The 16699-nt window shown below is 41.9% G+C and overlaps 1 long non-coding RNA gene across 1 annotated transcript in view; it reads left to right on the forward strand.

Annotated features, from left to right (window-relative positions):
- Positions 1-16699, forward strand: part of LOC132577056 (uncharacterized) — an 83836-nt gene that overhangs the window by 21746 nt on the left and 45391 nt on the right. The window contains exon 2 of the long non-coding RNA XR_009555789.1: positions 7177-7285. This is a non-coding gene — a long non-coding RNA (uncharacterized LOC132577056). The remainder of the gene's footprint in view (positions 1-7176; positions 7286-16699) is intronic.

Raw genomic sequence — 16699 nt, forward strand, 5'->3', positions numbered from 1 at the left:
ATTGACACTTTAATGACTTTAAGAAATTATTTATACACTCTGATATAGATATATATATATATATATATATATATAGCCACCCTGAGCCTGCCTCGGCAGGGAGGGCGGAATATAAATTATATATATATATATATATATATATATATATATATATATATATATATATATATATATATATATATCTGATATACACAATTATGTTATATAATTCCTTTCCCCCTTTCTGTATCCCCTTTAAAGGGGGGGGGGGAGAGAAAAAGAAATTTTACAATGTCCCTGTTCCTTGGGGAGAGACAGTAGCTCAGTGATAGAGGATTTGCTGGGTAAGCAGAAGGTCCCAGGTTCAATCCTCAGCATCTCCAACTAAAAAGGGTCCAGGCAAATAGGCGTGAAAATCCTCAGCTTGAGACCCTGGAGACCCGCAGCCAGTCTGAGTAGGTAATACTGACTTTGATGGACCGAGGGTCTGATTCAGTATAAGGCAGCTTCATATGTTCACACACACCCCGTTAGAGAGTGGTTTGCTTTTTAAAAATTGCAATATATTTTTGTACCAATAATAACGTTTTGACTTGGGTGGAACAATTGATTTGCAAGGTTGCTGTTGATGATATTGACTACTCTGTGGGGTTCTTCCTTTAAGTTTTTATTCAGAGCCCATCTTTTAATTGATGTGAGCAGTGGGTTCAACTTATACTGGTAATCTAGGATTACTCTAGTTTACTATATCGTTTCAGAAGTGCTGTTTTTGTCCAAGAGATTTTTTTGGACAGCAAGGGACAAGAAAGCATTCCCAAATGTTTAAAGCTCTGTGGGGAAAAATGGTAAGCAGAGGACCATATGCTTTAGGTAGAATATGTCTCCTCTCAGGTGACATAGAAAGAGGTCCAGCCCTAGACTGTCTGGCACCCTAGGTAAGGCTAACTTCTGGAGCCCCCCTTGCTATGATAATGTCACTGAGTCACGTGGGGACACCCAGTTTGTCACCCCCATAAGGCTGGTGCCCTAGACCAGGGGTGGCCAATGGTAGCTCTCCAGATGTTTTTTGCCTACAACTCCCATCAGCCCCAGCCATTGGCCATGCTGGCTGGGACTGATGGGAGTGGTAGGCAAAAAACATCTGGAGAACTACTGTCGGCCACCCCTGCCCTAGACAATCGCCTAGTTTGCCTAGTGGCAGGGGTGGCCCTGCATAGAAATGCAGAAAGGTACAGAATTCTGAATGGCCATTCAGTCAGTTTTTTAAAACCAGATACAAACATATTTAAAATTCCATTTTTGTCTTTCACGCCCATGACAGGGGAGCTCAGAGGTGCTTTTACTGGCACATGGAAATTTGTCTAAGGTGGCAAGCACCCCATACCATTAAAATCAGTTGTGAATTCCTTTGTGAATGCCACCCTAAAAACAACTTTTTAAACAGTATATATGTGTATGTAATTCATCCTAAGGTCACAGTATAGCAAATGGGAAGTGAAATAAAACCAGCATCTTTTGTTGGCTCTAGTTTTCTCTTCAGTTAAAAACAGTCTCTGATATCTTCTCTGTTTTTCTCCTCTTTTTTGTCAATTTAATTCTGCCCCTTTGGCTCCACTCTTGTTTCATGCAAATGGTTTCGTTTCAACAACATGCCCAATTATATAACACTTCTGAGCACAGTATCTACTTTCTGTAATAGGAACAGCTTTTTTTAAAAAAAGGTAATATTCTGTGAGGTGCAAAATATGTTTTTAAAAGCTTGATTCTGCTTCAAATAAAGAGTGACTAAGTCAGGGTCACCTTTATGTTTCATCTGGGCTTTTACCCCATGGAGGCATCTCTCTGCTAATGTGAATTATGCTTTCTGAGGGCCTAGTTACTGGGAAGTATTTCCCACAGAGTAGCGAGCATAATGCTCAGTGCTTTATTTTAATTATTAAAATGCAATACTGCACAATAATCATTACTGTATTGCTTCAGAAACACTTACCAAAGATGTGGTCCCTGGCAAAGTGAGTACCATTCATTCACTTTAATGGATGGTTGCTGTAACAGGGTGCGGTGGGGGTGGAATGTGGGAGGGGGGGAGAGAGAAGAAAGAATGCCGTTCAGGACAAAGGGAGCTTTGGGAGGGAGGGAACAATATTGATTTGACTATTGATTCTGCACAGAACATTTTTTTGCTTTTTATTTTTCAAAACAAACAAAAAAATCCCCACCTTCCTCTTGACAGATCAGATGTCACCTCACTTTCCTTGACTCAGAGCTTGCTGAATGCAGGTTGTTGACAGCCTCAAGCTTCTGCACAGTCAGCACTACAAGGGAGAAGAGCAGAGACATGAGCAAAAGTCAAATGGTCTCCTGGGAGCTCCAACCCATTAAAGCAATTGCGGGGAGGGAAAGCAAATGCTAGAAACATCTGCAGCTCCCCTCAGCTTCAGCTGAGAGTCTGGCCTCAAAAGTTCATGTTGATCCCTAAGCTGCACTAACAGTACATTTCTAAGAACGCTTTCCTCGGAGTAAGCCCAATGAATAGAATTATTTCCTGGGAGTAAACCCAATGCATAGAATTCTGAATAGACCTACTCTCTAAGTATCCCTAAGCAGCCTGGGACCAGGATTTGGGGAGTCTAAGAAAACACAAGGAGCTCTAAAAACAAGGAGCTCTAAAACCTGTGCTCCAAATAAAGCATGCACCCTTTCTGTTTAAATCTGGGCTGCACAGCTTGCATTCTGTCAAGGTGAATGAGCTGATCAGCCATGGATGGCAAAGGGGTCAATACATTTCCTGTTCTGCTGGCTGCTTCACAGAAGGCCAAAAGCACATCTGGTAGACTGTCTCTATCCTGGTGAGTGACAACTTATAACGACCTGACTTCCATTCCCATGAATTCTCTGAAGACAATATCTGAAGATTAGCAAAATGTGGAACATCGAAGGGCAGAGGGGGCTACATGTGTGTGGCCTTGTATCGGCAGGCAGAACTCTGGGTAACATTTTCCATGAAATTGTGAAGGGATGGCAATATGGAACCGACATAGATTTGGTACTTAGAGGGCATACAATCCAAAAAGAGACACAACGGAATGAGAGCAGATTAAAAACCGGCACAATAACATGCATTGAGATTGGGAGATACAATAAATGAAAATGGAAATTGAACTGTTAAAGCGAATGGATTAGCAAGGAGGTGGCAGGTGTGCTTCCTCCGACTGTAGAGATTTTTCTGCAGCACCCAGTTCTGGAGGTAGCCCTGTCTAGCTTTCTTTTACAGGCACGAGAGAAGATAGTTAAAGTTTTAAAAAAATTAAGCATGTAAAGATGGAAGTCCATGAAAGAAGTAAAGAAGTTTTGGAAACAAAAAGAAAGAATATAATTATGATTAGAATAAAAAATGGTACGAGGATCGGGTGAAATCGGGTAAAGAAAGGAAATAAGATAAAGAGGAAGGCGTTTATTTATTTGTTGTTAGTATTCAGGTTGATTTGTAGAAGACAACAAGCAAAAAACAAAGTGTATTTCTATGAGATGTATAAATATGTTGATATATGCACACAATAAAAATATTTTAAAAAGAGAGAGAGACAGCATTTGGGAGAAATACTAAGACTAAAAATTCACATAAATCCAAGCCACACATGTTATGGAATTAGCCATCAACAGGCAATTCCCATGATTCCAAGGAAAGCTGTTTCATTTTAAGGTAGATATACCCTCTGTAGATATTGCTCACAATTGAACCCTCTTATGTGTAATATCTGTATGGTGCCCCCAACAGAAAAGGGGTGGGAACAGGAAAAACAGGTTAAGGGTGAGGAAAGAGGAAGGCAAGGCACCAGGTTAAGGCTTTTCCAAGCAAGGCCAGGAGTGGAAAGGGGGCCAGTGAGAATGGAGTGAGACAATCCAGGCTTGGGTGAATGAATGTTTATGTGTGTGTGGGGGAGGAATGACTGAGAAAAGTGCGTTGAGGTTAGGAGAAGACAGGTTCATACATTGCCTGCTCCTGCAATTTCAGTGTAGACTTGGAGTTCCACAGAGGGAAGGGAACAATCCAGATGGAGTAAAGTGAGAAGACAACTGGACCTAAAATGTGATACCATTACTTCATGTGATCTGGACACTATACTTCTGTTGGTACAGCCCAAAATTGCATTTGCCTTTTTAGCCACCGCATCACACTGTTGACTCATGTTCAGCGTATGGTCCACTAAGACCCCTAGATCCTTTTTGCACACATTACTGCCAAGACAAGTCTCCCCCATCCTATAACCATGCATTGGATTTTTCCTACCTAAATGCAGAACTTTACATTTATCCCTGTTAAAATTCATTTTATTCATTTCAGCCCAGTTTTCCAGCCTGTCAAGGTCATCCTGTTTCTGTCTCCTACTTATTTGCAACCCTTCCCAATTTAGTATCATCTGCAAATTTAATAAGCATTCCCTTTATTCCTTCATCCAAATAATTTCTAAAGATGTTGAACAAAACAGGTCCCAGGATAGATCCTTGAGGCATTCCACTTGTCACTCCTCTCCAAGAGGATGAGGAACCAATCACAAGCACTCTTTGGGTGTGACCTGTCAACCAGTTACAGATCCACTTAACTGTAACAGGATCCAAACCACATTTTACCAACTTGTCAACAAGGATAGTATGTAGAACCTTATCAAAAGCCTTACTGAAATCAAGATAAACGATGTCTATAGCATTCCCCTGATCCAGCAAGGTGATCACTTTCTCAAAAAAAGAGATCAGGTTAGTCTGACATGACGTGTTCTTGAGAAACCCATGTTGGGCTCTTAGTAATCACATCCATCCTTTCTAAATGTTCCAGGACTGACTGTTTGATTATTTGTTCTAAACTTTCCCAGGTATAGGTGTCAAGCTGATGGGTTGGTAGTTACCCGGATCCTCCTTTTCCACCTTCTTGAAGATGGGGGCAACATTTGCCCACCTCCAATCTTCCGACACCTCTCCTGTTCTCCAAGAATTCTCAAAAATAATAGCCAGAGGCTCAGAAATTACATTCACAAGCTCTTTTAGTACCCTTGGATGCAGCTCATCTGGCCCTGAGGACTTAGTTCCATTTAAAGTAACTAGGTGTTTATGTACTATCCCTATGCTGTTGTCTATTTTTGTGTGTGGTGTGTGGTCTATTTATGTGTGTATTTCTGTTTAAACAAGAGTTTGATCTCATGTAACTGTAATTTCTCTGCACCTTTGACTGCACAGGTCCCTGGATACTTAGGAAGCTCCTCTGCTTGCTTGTGTGCGAGAGAGAGACGGAGGGAGGGAGGGAGAAAAGAAAAGAGAAGTAATGGTTTTTGGCAAGGGAAAGGGATCACTAGGTGACCCCTGGACATGATATTCGTGATGTAGCTAGCTCCCTATCTCAACAGATCTACAATATCCACCAACAATGTCTGCATCAGTTCCAACTATTTTACGTGCTTTGTAACCAACAGATGTTGCCTCTAGTGTCCTGTTAGGCGCCCTGAGCCTGCTTCAGCGGGGAGGACGGGATATAAATAAAATTTATTATTATTATTATTATTATTATTATTATTATTATTATTATTATTATTATTATTATTATTATTATTATTAGTGAAGTCATGGTTTTGCAAGCATGAGATTTCCTATGTTCCCTTAGTGGACTTTGGCAGAAAGGTAGAGAAACATCCCTATTCCAGTTCAAGGCCAAATTGGAGCTTCTTTTGAACTCTGAACCAGCATTCAAGGCCATGAGTAAAATCAAGAACAGCTGAAGCAATGATCAGTCATAGGCTGAATTCTTGCAGCTTTTCTTCAGACAGAACAGCATAGTTATGGTGAAAACTGTGCAATGTGAGGAGGCAGCAACAGGGAGGAGAATCTGATGAAATCACCTGTTTGGGAAACTTTTAGGATCCAGACCACTGTCTTTTGTTATGTGTAAGCCACAAGTGATGGCTTCTCTGGGGTTTTCTTGCTGTTTCTCTCAGTATACCACATCATGGAGCACTTTCCTTCCTAATCCAAATTACTGTTGCTCCTAAGCACCTTTCTAAAATGCAAAGAAAACAGATGAGAACAGCCGTGTTTTGTGGCATTTTGGGTGGAAGATCTGCATTAGGGTTGTGCAGGTGGATATTTGCCAGCCCCAAAAGTCTTCCAGCATACCTGGTTTTGGATCAGGTCACCTATATCTGAGGCAGCCAAAGCCCTCCCGGGATAATTCCCAGATCTGTTATTGTGAATTGATTTTCAATAATTTAACAGAGTCTGCCTGTTTCCTGGGAAACAGCATTTCTCACAGCTAATCTCAGCCCTGGAACTCTTCAAGAGAGCTGCCTTGGCCAATCACAGTCTTCCATTGAGGGGAGGGAAATTTTAAATTACAGCTATCAGTTCTGTTGGTAATTTTGCACCACATGTGTACTTCACTACTCATATCCTGAGAAAGACACCTTGCTTAGATGGATGAATGTACTCTGGACTCTCTTCTCAACAGGCTGGTTTGATTAATTTTGATTATTAATTTATTATTACTAGCTAGCCTTCTCTCCATCCTTTTTCTCTGGTGGTAGTAAAGGGGGAGCAGAATCTGGCTGCTGGGATGGGACAGTTTGGGAGATAAATTCTTTTTGTTGTTGTTTTAGGTTCTCTGAGGATGAAATCTCTGGTTTGTTTTGGTCTTTTGTCTTTTCTTTTATGTGCTTCCAAAGAGTTTGTTTATTCATTGGTTGATCTATTCCAGTCCTTGTCTCCAGTTGACTTCACAATCAATTTTATCTGTTGATGTCTTTTATTTTTATTACTAATAATTCATCACACTGTTTAGATAATATTTTGGGACCTCTATGTCTGAACTGAATGTATTTTTAGTGTCATACTCTGGGATTCCAGATGGGAGACTTTGCACACCTCTGAAACCTACAGAAAAACTAGGGAGAGATGGAAATAAAGATAGGTTGCTCTTTAGCGCTGATTGTGAGTTGCTGTTGAGTAAAGTACAAGCATGGGAGCTGGCAAACTGAGGAAACTGCTGCATAAAAGACCTTATACTCCATTATAACAATATATCAAGAGGCAAATTGGTTTGTTTGAAGTCTTATTATTTTGGGCAGTTTATGATGGAGTTGGCATATTAGCATGTAATTTTTTTTAAAAAAGTCTATATTACTAATTAATTTTATTACTATCTGTTTCTTCCAGATACCTAACAGTAAACTGTTAACAGTCTTCTACTGGTTAAATGAGTATATATCTTCCCTTTGATACAAGTGAATTGTGCAGTTTATCAGCTTGACAACATAATGAACAGGTAAGAAACCTGTTTGTATTATATATTTAGAATATTGTCTTTGTTAGTAGACATCACTTGTGAATAATTCATCTCTGGTGATAAAACATGTTTTGGAAGCTGTTACTTGTTAACCTAGAAATAAGCAAGGCTGTTTCAGAGACCTTTTCCACTGAGGTTGTCACATTTGAAAATGGACAGAAAGTGCATGCCTTTGACAACTGAACAGCAGGAGGAAATCCACAAATGACTTTTCTTTACAGCATGGAAATAAATAATGGGAAGAGTGTTGACTATTGAATTCTGTATGTCAAAGGACTGTTGAAGGCAAGGAGAAGCCTTTTGCTGTAAAAAGGTACCAGCTGTTTCTCGTTTACTGTGCCTGGACTTTAGGTCAGGGAACATACCCCAAGGAATATCCTTGTTGGTATTAGTGTGTTGTTCTCTAACTTTGTTGGTTGTACATATCAGTGCATTGTTTTTTTTGTGATCCACCTGGATTCTCGTGAGAAGGGCAAACTTTACATGAATTAAATAAGTAAATGAGTATCTACAAGCCTATTTTTTGTAGCAGGAACTCCTTTGCATATTAGGCCACACTGTTGTTATGTAGCCAGTCCTCCAAGAGCTTACAGGGCTCTTATTTCAGAGCCTACAGTAAACTCTTGGAGGATTGGCTACATCAGGGGTGTGTGGCCTAATATGCAAAGGAGTTCCTGCTACAAAAAAAGCCCTGGGAGCTCCATTCTGTAAGGAGCCCCATGGCACAGAGTGGTAAGCTGCAGTACTGCAGTCCAAGCTCTGCTCACAACCTGAGTATGATCCTGGTGGAAGCTGGGTTCAGATAGCCGGCTCAAGGTCGGTAAAATGAGTACCCACCTTGCTGGGGGTAAAGTGTAGATGACTGGGGAAGGCAATGGCAAACCACTCCATAAAAAGTCTGCTGTGAAAACGCTGTGATGTGACATGCCAGAGTCAGAAATGACTGGTGCTTGCAGTCATATCTATCTGTGAAGTCATCACAATGTCTGAGCAAAAAGTGCCATATTTTGCAGTTCTCTCACACACATGAACACACACACAGAGCATGGCATCTTTATAGATATCGTGATGGCTGGCTGAGTAATTCCTGTGCTGGTTTGGGGGGGCGGGGTGAGTGGAACATGGTGTGCCTTTCCTTCCTGCACCTTTTTGTGCACTTTACTTTCAAGTGGGGAAGGGCAGGAAGGCCAAGAGCCTACCATGAGGTCTCCTCTCATTTTATGAATTTGTAATGGTGGAGGTGGTGGACTTGTTTCTGTCATGAGTAGGAGTGCACTAATAGCTAGATTTTAAAATAAAACAATCAAATAAAAAGTTGAACAGCAAAAAGGCTGTCGTTCATAGGGTTGCCAATCTCCTGGGGAACCTGTTGAGAACCTGGATTGCCTATACTAATACTGAGATGGACTCAATTGCATGTGTAATCTATTTTGAGCAATGGTTCCTTTGGATAAATGATAAGTGACCAGAAGAAGACTGGAACTGAAACATGATAAGTGACCAGAAGAAGACTGGAACTGAAACATACTAATACCTGGGATGTATGTTGCTGTTGCTCCTCATTTTCATTAGAAGCTTGACGGTGTTTGCTGCAATCAGCTAACGGGTGATTTTTGTAGTCTTTGACTTTATATTTGTGCAACTGAAGGAGGATTCTTGGAGAAGATTCTTGTATTTGAAGCTACTTGTTGGAATTATGATACTAATGGACATTTAAAGAAATTGCATTTGTTATGAGGGCCAGATCTGGCATAAATGAGGCCTTGTCTGGCTGAGCCATGTGTATCATAAAATGTGTTGCCAGGTAGTAGAGATATAAACTTTATAAAGGACACAGACAAACACAACAATTTTTTAAAACTTTAAAATAAAACATGCTTTGAACATTAACACTTGTTAGTCTTAAAGGTGCTTTCTCTGTTTCTCTCCTTTGCGGTCCAAGAAACTGAGCAAAGGAAGCTGTGGCTCTTTCCTTCCTTCCTTCCAGGGGACCCTGGGGGGGCTCAACCAAGAGAAGGAAGAGAGGCTTGGCTCAATAGCTCTGCTGTGCAATTGAGTGAGCCTGGCAAGGCAAGCTTTCCCTCCCCCCCCTTCCTCCCCAAGGGAGGAGCCTCAGCCAATGAAGAAAATAGAGGCTTTGCTCTGTAGCTCCTGTGCAACTGAGCAAGCCTGGCAATGCAAGCTGTGAAGAAGGAAGCAAGAGGTAGGGAGAAGGAAGCAGGTGACAGCCAGTTGCTCAGGGGCCTGATAGGAACCCTCTGGGGGTCTGGGCCCCTGGGCTGCATGTTTGACACCCCTGATTATAGAGAATTGTTGACTATATATTGGGTATTTATAATCTGCAATACAGCATAATTGTTAATTGCTACAGTGTTGATTTTGTAGTTTGCATTTTGTACACTGTGGTTTCCTGTGCTTTGTTACATAAACCTCCAGATGGTGCCTGGAAATCTTCCAGAATTACAACTGGTCTCCAGATGTCAGATCAGTTCCCCTGGAGGAAATGGTGGCTTTGGAAGGTAGATTCTATGACAGGGTGTCAACAGGGTTCCAATGAGGCCTGCCACCAAGTGGCCCTTGTCTCCTTCTTTCTCCCTTACCTATTTCCTTCAGTCGCCATTTTTTATTTCTCTCCTGTGATGAGGCAGCTGAGCAAAGCAAACTTTCGCTCTCGCTCTTCCCCCCCTCCTGCTTCCCAAAGGGAGGAGGAGGAGGAAAGAGGAGTCTCAGCCAATGTAGAAGCTTAACTCTGTGTGATTGAGATCCTGGTTGCCTCAGAGCTACTGAGCCAAGCCTCTTTTCCTTCTGTTGGTTAAGGCTCCTCCCCCTCCTCATATCCTGAGGAGGAATGGAAAGAGCTAGAGCTTTGTTTGCCCAGTTCCCTCCATCGATACAAAGAAAGCACTAAAGACTAGCAACATTTTATTCAAGGTTTGAGCTTTTTGCCTTGCTACACACACAACACACACACACACAAAACACACACAAAGTGTGCTGGCTCCTTATGCCAGGGGTCTCCTGGGTGCAACTGGATTTGCCTCCCCCTTTTCACTATATTCATTTCTTCATAATCCAGAAGAGGAATAAAACCAGGATTAGACTGTGAGTGTGTCCAGACCAAGTTCACCCAGCACATTTCCTTTGATTTTTCTTTCACATTTTCCTTTGATTTCCTTTGATTGATTTTGAACTTAGACTTTCCAGATAGTAGGCTGATGCTGACCACTGTACATGGCTGTCTCTCTATTCTTACATTGCCAAACTCCTGTTTTAGTTATTTTTGGGGGGAAGACTATAGTTTTGTAGACAAACACATAGCCCTCAGTCTGTGTCATGGTGCCTTCACATGTTCTTTTGTTGTAAAAACAATTTTTATTATTCTACAACATATTATATCACTATTTCATTTACTTCTCTCAAATAAAAGTCAATATCTCTTGACCAGTACATGAAACAACTGATGTATAAAAGCTCACAATGCCCAGCTGTTTCATGTTTTCCTCTGGGTTTTAGGCTCAAAGCATTGATCATCAGATTTCTGTAATGAATGTCAATAAAACAAAAGCAGGAGACCTGGTAACAGAAACTATGCACCTATTATGTTGATCCAAACCTGAAAATGTATGTACTGTGGCTCTGTGAAGCAACTTTAAAGAGAGACCAGGCTGAAGACGGATTGAAACCATGGAAAAGTCCTAGGAGGGGGGTCCCATATTCTCTCTTCTGGATACTTTGGACTCCTTTAACAATTATTGGCTCTTCAAGGGTTCAACAGCAGAATACTTTGGAGGTGTTTAACCAAGAGGAACATTTTTTAAATTATTTCTTGAGGATGACATGAGAACCTGGATTTTGTTAAAGGACTAGTCACTGCATTCAAGGAAAATGCTGTATTGTATGAATGGTGTGCTTTGATTGTTTGTATAAAAGTTATTAGGATATACACATTTTGAGTGTGAGAGTTAAATAATTTCCGGTGAGTAATTGCTATTCCAGTTTAATCTTACATCGAAACCTGTGTTTTTTGCACTGTGTAATTATCCAGCTTCCCTTTTTGCTAATAGAACTCACATAACAGGCTCCTGAATCCTGACTCTACGGTCCTGCCATTCCCGAGTGCAGTTTACTACTGCATGTTTTTCTTTGGTGCACTTAATTTAAATGACTGCTTAAATATAACGGTGATGATTTTGCCTGACCTCAGAGCAGACCCTGCTCTGCTCTAAAAACTGGGCTACTGAAAATGGCTTGTGGGGTGGGGGGGGTGCTTAAAGTGCTTTCATTGGAATCTCTAGGTGGACCACATTCTCTCTGTATCGGCCTGAAGGGAAAGAATTTTCAGGGATGGTGACCAGTTATGAAACAATTTTTGGAAATAGTTCCAGTGTGAAGAACTCCCTAAGATGTTCTGAATTAAAATGTTTAGAGTTTTTTCTAAAACACTAACCTATTAAAACATGCCCTAAGAAGCTGTAACACACTGATCTTAGCAGTGAATATAGACAGCTCAGATAACACAGTGAGTTTAAAATGGACTAGTTCCTGCCCTTTACAAAGATGTCATTACTACCCTTCTCTTCCCTGTGTGTCTTCCTGGGAGAGGATCAAAGAGAAATAAGATGAGTCTATAGTGTGTTTCAGCAGTTTTGTCCTTTTGTCCATTTCCTCTTGTTCTGCTAGATGTGGGCAGTGCATAACTAAAATATTAAAGTATAATTAAACTAAATAGGGTTGCCAGTTCCCCCACTTGGGCCGAGGTTCCCCACCACCAGTGCCCCCAGCCACATATCACCTGGAAGCCGCTGACATTTTTTTTAACAAGTTGGATCAGAATATCCCTGACTCCATTCTCTTTCCACTTGGTCAGATGGCAGCTGCTGGGAACTAAATTTCCAGGCTCTGCAGGGGTCCAGTTCAGGTTGGATCCTCAGCATGGTGTGGGAAGAGCTTCAGCCTCCCTTCCCAGTGCCATTTTCTTTGCCCGATATAGACCCATGTGGCCTTATTCCCCCCATTGGGGGCTGTATGTGCACTCTGTGGAATACCAAGCACAAGCAGAATAAGCCTTGAAGAGAGCATGTGAAGCCTGGAAAGGGAAAAGAGACAGAGAGAGAGAGTGAGTAAGTATGAATAGACTCCCCTCCTTCATAACACAGAGCACGCAAGGACTATTTGCGTTAAACTGTATTGATTGCTTTGTGAATCAAAACACAGTTGACGCCAGCACTCCTCTGCCACACTGGATCATTCTTCCACAGAGTGTTCCCATGATACTCATGGCTTGTGTTTTTATTAGTTTGATTTACTTGATAAATAAATGGAAGAATAAAAGAATACGATTACCTGGGCATGAATAGCCACAACCCTTGCAGTCATTGGCAATAAGCAACCTTTAACTTAAATGACCACTTAAATGTAACAGTGATGATGTTTCCAGGACAATTTTGCCTGACCTTAGAGCAGGCCCTGCTCTGCTCTAAAAACTGGGTTACTGAAAATGGCTTATACACATTCAATTGAGTATAAGCTGTCACAGAATACCCTGTGCCTTACAATGGTATTGCTGTACTTATTTAAGGATGTACATATATATATATCTAGAGCCACAGTACGACCTGCAGCTGCTCCTCTCTCAAAGCTGATTTGCTTATTTTTGGCCTCTCTCTCTCTGGATGTGATGGGTCCTCATCATAACAAAAGACATGCCTCACACGTATTTTTCGCTCCATAAGACGCACCTGAGCATAAGACGCACCTAGTTTTTAGAGCTGTTTGTGTGAATTTAGAGGCATTTGTGTGAATTTTTTGCAGTATTCGCTCCTTAAGACGCACACACTTTTCCCTCCACTTTTTTGGGGGGGAAAAGTGAGTCTTATGGTGCAAAAAATACTGTAATTTTTTTGTGCTGAATTTTTGGGGGAAGGTCTGGTTTGGAAGCTGGAGGTTCAGTATGCCAGGGGTGGCCAAACTGTGGCTCAGGAGCCACATGTGGCTCTTTCACACATATTGTGAGGCTCTTGAAGCCTCCCCCCCCCACCCCATCAGCCAGCTTGGAGAAGGCATTTGTCTATTTAAATCACTTTTCCAAGCCAAGCCAGCCAGCAGCTTGGAGAATACATTCAAAGTTAAAGTTCCTTTCTTTTCACCTCTCCCTCCCTCCCTCCCTCCCCCCTTGCCATCTATTTTCCTTTCTTCCTTGCTTCATGTCTTGCAAATATCAAGCATCTGACATTTATTCTATGCAGCTCTTATGTTAAGCAAGTTTGGCCACCCCTGGTCTATGCCATTCTTGAGGCATGGATGAATGTGGCACGAATACTCTGCAGGGATTAGAATGCTTTGTGGACATTTATGGATCTGACTGATTTCCAGAACGTCCTTGGGAAACTTAAGATCATAGGTGTCATTTCTGCTGAGGCTTGAGGCTGTGGTGGGAACCTGGAATCAACATGGTTGCCCCATTGACCTCTCCTGCCCTCTGGGCAGAAGTCGGTGCCTTGGTTTACTCTGCAGCTAGGTCACTTGATGTGGGCTTGGGGAATTCTAGAACAACATTGGCAGACAGAGCTTATTGAAAATCCTATGAGGTGGTGATGGCAGTGGCAAAGAAATCCTCATTCACGGCTACCATTACTTCACCATGTTTTTGGCTGGCTCAGTTATGGATCATTATCATCTCATCAATGCAAATAGATATTGACAATATCCTCGGGTCTGTGAAGGCCATCACTTGAACTCTAGATCTTTGCCATCCTGGTTGTTGAAATCAGGCATAGACCATGAGTCCCTGAAGTTCATCGTAAATCAGTTTGTGCGCTTTAGTTGCATTTCTGTCAATGGCCAGAGGAGGGAGCACTCACTGTGGAGAATACTAAGGACATTGTCTGCTTTTTCTCAGGATGGTACAATGATGGACAATCTCTCCCACCCCCTCCATAGAATCAAGATCGGCGTTTTAGTCACTAAGCTGACAGAGAACTTTTTGGTGGAGAGTCCAGTGTCAGGATAGGGATTTCTTGCTTCTTTTCCAGGCAGGGCCAAAGAGCCTATTAGAACTCAATAAAATAACCAATAAAAGGACAGAGCCAGGGTGACTAATTGGATTTACTGGACTTATTTAAATAGCGCTTTATGTTTTAAACCAGCAGCTATTAAAAAAAAAAAACCCTTAAACTTCCATCAGTTTCTCTGTCAAATAGTGGGAAAAGCTAACTCCTTCCTTTGAGTTTTCTGCATGCTCCTAATCGGAAAGTGCCACATGAGATAACACTCGGCAGTGCTTGAAAAGCATGCTAGAACTGCACTTTAATTTGTAGTTGCTGCTCTTTTCCCCATTGAAGAACACACGCCCCTCCCCCGACATACCTCCCTCACAAAACTCACAAAGTGGATTTCACTGACTGGCAGGAAATCGGACAACAGCCTAGAAAGAGCTATTTAAGTTGCAGGCTTCAACTCCAGAGGGGGGAAATTAAATAACGAAGCTTTTGATCTTCTTGGTTCTGACTGTGCCTAGCAGACACCTTCCCAACCTGTGGGACTCAAACTGGCCTCAGTTCCTTTACAAAACTGGATGAATAGAACATATACATGTCTGTTTTTTCTGCTTTGCGACAGCCTTCACCCAAGTCCTTTCCTGTGTCTGATGATTTGTGTAATTGAAGTCAGGTAGTAAATGTCAGGCAAGATGCTAGTTGGGAATAGGAGTTAAGCAGGTATTTTGATTAAGGCGTCTTCAAAACAAGTAAGAACAACTCTCACTGATTTTTCCATGGGCTGGATATTTTAGATATTGGGTCTTGTGCATGGTCTGGATTTGCTGCTTTAGCATACAACCAGAATCCCAGCAGAAGTTCTTAAAACAGGTAACTTTGCCATGCTGTGAATGCAAAACCAGTGTTGTGGACTGCAAAAATGTGCTGGTTGTGGTGGTGACCATCTATGTCAGCCATGTGGACAGGCATGGCATAAATGTGGATTCCAAGGACCTGGTATATTGAGAAGATAAATTAATTATCATATGATAATGTATGCAGTATAGCCAGGAGATCCTAAGATTGTCTGGCAGCCAGAAGTTCTAGCTCTTTCAGCATTATGTACCACTAGGTGGCAAGCTAGACTTGTTTTAAAGGCAAGAGACCTTTCAGAGGTGTTTTGCCATTGCCTGCCTCTGCATCACACCCCTGGTATTCTTTAGTGATCCCTCATCCAAATACTAGCGAGGGCTGATCCTGCTTGGCTTCCAAGATATAAGAGATGGGGATAGCCTGGGCTATCCAGGGCAGGGCAGGGGGAGATGCATGGTGTGCTCATATCCAATTCCACAACAACCCTGTGCATCTTCCAAGTATGGGCTTGTAAATATTTCAAGATGGGACAACTTCAGGGCAGTCATTTCTGATCTGGTCTGTTCCATTCTTAAGGGAAGGGAAATGGACTCAGTAGGCCTGAGGGGAGTGTTCTGATGGATCTTCTCTTGATCCCACCTTCTTGTTGCAAATTGGGGACCTTTCATATGATTCTTATAGAGATGCATGCTCTACATATATTCCAGGAACATCACAAGAACTCACTGGGGAAATCGGAGACAATGCATTCAGTGTTCTCTTCAGCTACTCTATCCTCAAAACATCTGTTCTGCACCTACAAACATAGTTAGAGGTGGGATATTTCCATTCACTCAAACCTACTTTCTCTGTTACTTGGTTTTGCAGAAATGAGACCTGAAAGGAGCATGTAGAAGAAACAAATTAACAGGGGATTGTTAAGGTCCTGGCCTTTGCTAACACTTGGAGGCATCTGTCAAGGATAGCTGCACTCTATCATTTATTCACGGGCTATGGCTACTCATTGTGGTGGTTTCTGTGCACCGTATGATTGTGTGTAATGCCTGGGTTGGAAATGCCAAGCTCACTGGTGTGCCTTAACTGCAGGCTGTCAAAAGGGAATTTCCCTCTTCTTGTCAGCACTGTGACAGACTATTTACTTTAGACCTATTTTGTTTGGGTTTTGACCAAGAAAGAGGACAGGCTTTTGGAAAGCATTCTGAGGCGCTTTTCCATGAAAGCGAATGCAGAGATCACAAGCGATGCCCGCAACATTCTTGGCTTGGTGATTTCCTGCTTTGCTGAACATTGTTCTTTGTCCTTTTTGAACTGCTCTAACTCATGTTGATATTTGTGCTACTCAGGTGAACATGCGGATGGCTAAAAGCTCTTTCACACTATTTCCACAAGCTTTCACAGCTGGGTTGGAAAATGTAAGTCTGTGTTAACCAGAAGTTGCGAGACTGTGGCATGGAGGAGAGGAAAGTAGTTACAACTAGCTGAGTAGTCCGTGCCTCCTATGGGTTGTCCTTTTAAGATCTATCCTTACCCTTGGGTTATATTTGGT

This window comes from Heteronotia binoei, chromosome 9, assembly GCF_032191835.1.
Source record: "Heteronotia binoei isolate CCM8104 ecotype False Entrance Well chromosome 9, APGP_CSIRO_Hbin_v1, whole genome shotgun sequence".
NCBI lineage: Eukaryota > Metazoa > Chordata > Lepidosauria > Squamata > Gekkonidae > Heteronotia > Heteronotia binoei.